The sequence below is a fragment of the Artibeus jamaicensis genome, unplaced genomic scaffold, assembly GCF_021234435.1.
Source record: "Artibeus jamaicensis isolate MK-2021 breed Jamaican fruit bat unplaced genomic scaffold, CSHL_Jam_final contig_471, whole genome shotgun sequence".
Taxonomy (NCBI): Eukaryota; Metazoa; Chordata; class Mammalia; order Chiroptera; family Phyllostomidae; genus Artibeus; species Artibeus jamaicensis.
The window spans coordinates 3,774,176-3,780,175 of NW_026521850.1; positions in this window are offsets into that span (position 1 = coordinate 3,774,176).

Sequence of the window (6,000 nt, forward strand, 5' to 3'; positions counted from 1 at the left end):
CCATCTTGCCCGCTCCCTGTCCTGCCTTGGTGCACAGTCTCCAGTCCTGGTCTCCTCCCCAAGGAGCACTTCAGAACCTCCCTCAGAGGGACCCCGGGAAGCCACACCCACTGAGGAACAGACCAGTGAGGAGGAGGAGGTGGGATAGAGGAAGGCCCTTGGCAGGAGAATTTAGGAACAAGGTCTTGCCCCTGTGGCCAGTATCTCAGAATCGTAGGAACTAAAGAAACAAAAGGTCTCAGAATTGAACTTGGTACCAAGAACATGAGACCTGACCAGTGTGGCTCAGGGGTTGGGCAACGTCCCAAAAAGCTAAAGGTCGCCAGTTTGATTTCTGCTCAGGGCACATACTCGGGCTGTGGGTTCAGTCCCCAGTCGGGCCTGTATGAGAGGCTATCTTTCACATCGATGTTTCTCTCCCTCTTTTTCTCCCTTCCTTCCCCTCTCTCTAAAAATAAATAAATAAAATATTAAGAAAGAAAGAGAGAGAAGGAAGAAAAGAAAGAAAGGAAAGAAAGGAAAGGAAAGGAAGGGAGGGAGGGAGGGAGGGAGGGAGGGAGAGAGAGAGAGAAAGGGAAGGAAGGAAGGAAGGAAGGAAGGAAGGAAGGAAGGAAGGAAGGAAGGGAAGGGGAGGGAAGGAGAAGGAAAGAAGAGAGAGAGAGAGAGAGAGAGAGAGAGAGAGAGAGAGAGAGAGAGAGAGAGAAAGAGGAAAGGAAAGAAAGGAAAGGAAAGGAAAGGAAAGGAAGGAAGGAAGGAAGGAAGGAAGGAAGGAAGAAAGAAAGAAAGAAAGAAAGAAAGAAAGAAAGAAAGAAAGAAAGAAAGAAAGAAAAAGAAAGAAAGAAAGTCCTGGCCGGGTAGTTCAGTTGGTGAGAGCATCACCCCAATATACCAAAATTGCAGGTTTGATCCCGGGTCAGGACCAACACAAGAATCAACCAAAGAATGAATAGATAAGTGTAACAACAGATTCATGTCTTTTTTCTCTCTGTGTCTTTCCCTCCCTCTCTCTCTCAAATCACTTTTTTAAAAAGTTAAACATAGAATTCTCATATGACCCAGCAATTCCACTCATAGGTTTGCACCTGAAAGAACTGCAAACAGATGTTCAAACAACGACGTACATGCCAATACTCAGAGCAGCGCATTTGCAGTAGCCGGGAGGTGGAAACAGCGCTCGTCAAGCAGTGAGTGGACAAACACAATGGGGCAGATCCAAACTGAAGTATTATGCAGCCACGAAAAGTAATGAGGTTCTTTTTTCTTTAAGATTTTATTGTATTTATATTTAGAGATATGGGAAGGGAGGAAGAAAGAGGGAGAGAAACATCAACGTGTGAGAGATACATTGATTGGTTGCCTCTTGCACACCCCCAGCTGGGGGCCTGGCCTGCAACCCAGGCATGTGCCCTGACGGGAAATCAACCCTTTGGTTCGCAGGCCAGCACTCAGTCCACTGAGCCACACCAGCCAGGGCTGAAGTTCTTTTTTTAACCAATTTTTAACTTTTATTTTTCAATTGCAGTTGACATTCACTATTATTTTGTATTAGTTTCAGGCAGACGGCATAGTGATTAGACAATCATATACTTTGAAAAGTGTTCCCCGGACATTTCCGGTGCCCACCCGGCACCACACCAGTAAGTTATTACACTACTGTTGACTGTATTTTCTATGCTGTATTTTCAGGAATGAAGTTCTCTTACATGCGATAACACGGGTGGACCTTGAAAACATTACGTGAAGAGAAAGAAGACAGAAACAAGAGGCCATATGTTGTATGATTCCATCTACACGAAATGTCCAGAACAGGCAAACTCACACAGACGGATGCAGATTAGCGTTTGCCGGGGGCTGGGAGCAGTGGGGTGGGGAGTCTCTGTTTAGTGGATACAGGACTTCCTTTCAGGATGATGAGCCATTCTGGGCCCAGACAGAGGTGAGGGTTGCCAGACTTCGTGCATATACTGTATGTCACTGAAATGCACACTTTAAAAGTAGATAAAATGGGCCCTGGCTGGGTGGTTGAGTTGTTTGCAGCATTGTCCCATAGACCAAGAGGTTGCAGGTTCAATCCCTGGTCAGGGAACATACCTCAGTTGCAGGTTCAACTCTCCAGGTGGGCTGTGTTCAAAAGGCAACCAATTGATGTGATATTTTTCTCTCTCTCTCTCTCTCCTCCTCTCTCTAAAAAATTAATAAGCATGTCCTTGGGTGAGGATTAAAAATGAAAAAGAAGAGAAAAATATTAAAGAGGTTAAGGAAATCTTATAAAGTTTTTAAAGAGGACATATTAGAATAATGGGCTGAGATCATGGTGAGCCCCCTCTCTCGGGGGTTGGATGTACCCCATGGTGGAACAGACACAAACAATGTGGGGGGAGGGGCATGGGATAACACACCACAGGGTCCCCGGTATAGAATCTAAAGTGCAGCAACAAGAACGAGACACTCAGGCCTCCCCGGACTATTGTCCCCATGGGTCAGGGCCACAACAGCTCCTCAGAGCAGCAGGCAGCGCTGTCCCCAGCTGCTCGTCCCCTGCTCCTCCCCTGTCCCAGTCCTGACGGGCTGGGCTCAGTCACTCCTGTGATTCTTTCCATCCTGCAGAGGGGGAATTAACCGGTGAAGTGCCAGCTGCCCGTCCTGCCAGGTCTTTCCTGATGCCTCAGGCCAAGCTCCCTGCTGTTCTGGAATATGATCTGGCCCCTCCTGAGCTCTCCGATCTCTCACCTCCTCACTTTTCAGGGTCGCCACTTTCTCTCACCTCCAGACTCAGAACTCCCTGTTCCTTGTGGCGCAATTACTCCCCTCTCCCACCTCAGCCTCACATAACCTCCTCTGCTTGGACGGTGCCTCCTTCTTTCTATTTTTTAAAGATTTTATTTATTTATTTTCAGAGAGAGGGGAAGGGAGGGAGAAAGAGAGGAAGAGGAACATCAGTCGGTTGCCTCTTGCAGGCCCCTAACCAGGAGGACCTGGCCTGCAACCCAGGCATGTGCCCTGACCAGGGATCCAACCGTTGAGCTTTCACTTCATAGGCCGGAGCTCAAGCCACTGAGCCACACCAGCCAGGGCAGGGCAGTGCTTCCTTAAAGAACCCTTCTCTGTTGGTGCCCACCTGCAAATTGCCACAGCACAAGCCTTCTTCACCTGATCACTCATTCAACAGGTCCCGTGGGCTGGGAAGCAGTGTGCATGTTCACCACTGTATCCACGAGTCTTACACAGTGCCTGGCGTGAAGTAGGCCTCAATAATGAGTGAACAGAGGAATCCATGGAAAGGAGAAGGGAGGAGAAAAACAGATGGGATAGGGATGCAGTGAAGCAGGAAATGACTTTTGTACCTGCCGATGGGTACATAATGTCTCCTTCCATGGGGACTGCAGGAGAGGCAGGGCACACCAAAGACACAGCCAAAAGAGGGGCTCAAAATGGCATCACAAACAACACACCCCCTGAAGGTATCATTCCTATTGTGCCAACTAAACCAAAAGTGTCAAAAGGGACAAAAATTAAATAAGCCAAATTGAACAGTAATAATAGAAAGGACTGTGGGTCAGCTAAGAGCTGTAACAAACCACCCTAGCATTTCAGTGGTGTATTGCAATAAAAGTTTAATTTTTTAATCCCTCTCCCACGTGGGCTTTCCTGGTTGAGCAGCTCTGTTCCAAGTGGTGTCGCAGGGGTCCAGAAAACTCCCATCTCTGGTTCCACTATCCATCCCAGCTGTGCTGGCACAGAAATGGACAGGAAGGCATGTCTGGAAAGGTGCACAGCACTCCTGCCTACACTCCATTGGCCAGAACTCAGTCATGTGGCCTGACTTGGCTGCATGGGAACCTGGGAAATGTAGTCTAGTGGTGTGTCCCAGAGGAAAAGAAAGGGGGGATTGCCGAACTTCTGGTAGTCTCAATCACAGTTTTTATCTAATGAGGATTCACTAAGTGTCAGCACCGTTTCAGTAGGTTACACCCATGTGGTCATTTTATTCTCACGTCAGCTCTCATTTACAGAGGACGAAACTGAGGCTCAGATCGTTTAAGTAAATTTTATGAGGTGAAAGCCTCATACTTGGAGAATCAATGCGGAACCTGATCTTTTCAACTCAAAGCCCTGTAACTGAAGCGAAGTCAGGGGCAGATAATAGTAGTGAGCTGCTACCTGCTTTGAATTACACCCGCCCACTCAACATCATTATCATCGACTAAGTGCTAACTTGGGGTTAGGGCTTTTCTAAGCGCTTTCATATTTACTCACTTGATCCTCACAAAACCCTATGAAATAGGTACTGTTAATATCCTTACTTTAAAGATGAGGAAATGGCACAGAGAGGTTAAGTGACTTGGCTGAGATCGCTCAGCGAGGGCATGGCAGAGACTGAACTCAAACCCAGGCAGTGTGTTTCCAGAGTCTACACGTGAACTTGCCCTACTCCAGTCTCTCCACAGACAACAAAAGGAATGGTTGCAGGGTGGGGTCTCCAAGGTGAAGCTGTGGACCCTGCGGAGGACCCGAGCTGGGCCTTTGGGGTATAAGAGGGAAATACAATCCTTCCATTTATGCTTCTTTCTTTTGAAAAAAAGTATCAGTGATATTAAACTTTACTAACATGTACACTTTATACAGAGTGACCCCAGCCCCTCACTCAGTTGAGGATCAATCTGGATAATACACACAGATTAAGTTAGTAAAATTTAATATACTGTCAATTTTGAAAGAATAAACATAAATAGAAGGTGTCCCCCGCAGTGCTTGGATAAGTGGGTTATTGTGGTATATTTAGTTTTAGTTATACTACCTCTCACAGTGTGGACGAGTAGTTTTAAAGGATACTTGCTGCCCTGGCCCGGTTTAGCTCAGTGGATTGAGTACCAGCTTGTGAATAAAAGGGTCGCGGGTTTTGTTCCCAGTCTAAGGAGCATGGCCTGGGTTGCAGGCTGGGTGGTCCCCAGTGCTGGGCCTGCGAGAAGCAACTACACATTGATATTTCTCTTTCTCTTCCCTTCTCTAAAAAAAATAAATAAATCTTTAAAAAAATAATTATAAAGAATGGGCACACCTCACCACTGTGCTAAAAGCCTCAGGCTGCCTCACGCATGCCCAGAACCTCTATTTTGCAGCGTAGAAAGCGGACCCTATAGCCACACCCCTCCCCCCCACTCCGCCTTTCCTGTTTTTCAGAGCCATCATTGGCTACTTCCTGGTGTGATTGGGCGAGTCCCTAGATATTGGAGGGACACGATTGGACGAAGTCACCGCCTCTCTCGTCCACTGGACATCTTCGATTGGTTGAAGTGCTGCAAACTTTCACATCCATCAGGCAAACAGAGGCTTTGGGTACTGAGAGATGGAGCACAGAGGGCGGAAGTGCAGGGAGAGCCTAGGGCTTCAGGCGGTGCGGATGGTACTGCTGTCCCGGGAAGGTCTGGGCAGAGATGCCGGCGGAAACCTTGGCCGGGTGGATTGCTATGACTCAGTCCGGCAAGACGCCGTGGTCTGAAATCTCCATCCTGCCCCAGGAAAATCTCCAGCCTGCCACTGAGTTGGGAAGCCATTACTGATTCAGAACCCTGTATTGGAGGCTTCCGCAGGTGGACACAACCCTTCTGGAGCAGTTGCATGAAACTGAGACTGGACCATCATCAGGTGGAGTTTCTGCGGTAGTGGAACGACCCACATGCAGAGGTTTATAAGCAAGGGAACTAGAAGAAAACAAATCAAAAAGCTAATTGCTGACAGCGAGGCATCTCAGCCTATAAACTCATCTCCAGAACCATGTGGGGGAATCAGAAGACACCTGTCCAAGGGAGAAGGATCCAGGAGAAACGAGATCTGCAGAAATCTGTGCCCAGCTTCCTCTGTCTGAAGCTCTATGATCTGTGGACAAATAAACCCTGTCCTTGTAGAAGAGAAAGAACAGCTGTGGGAAGAGCTTGTTCACAAAGATCATCATGAAGTGAAGCGAAATGGGGGACTTGCAGGAAATCCACTAACACACAC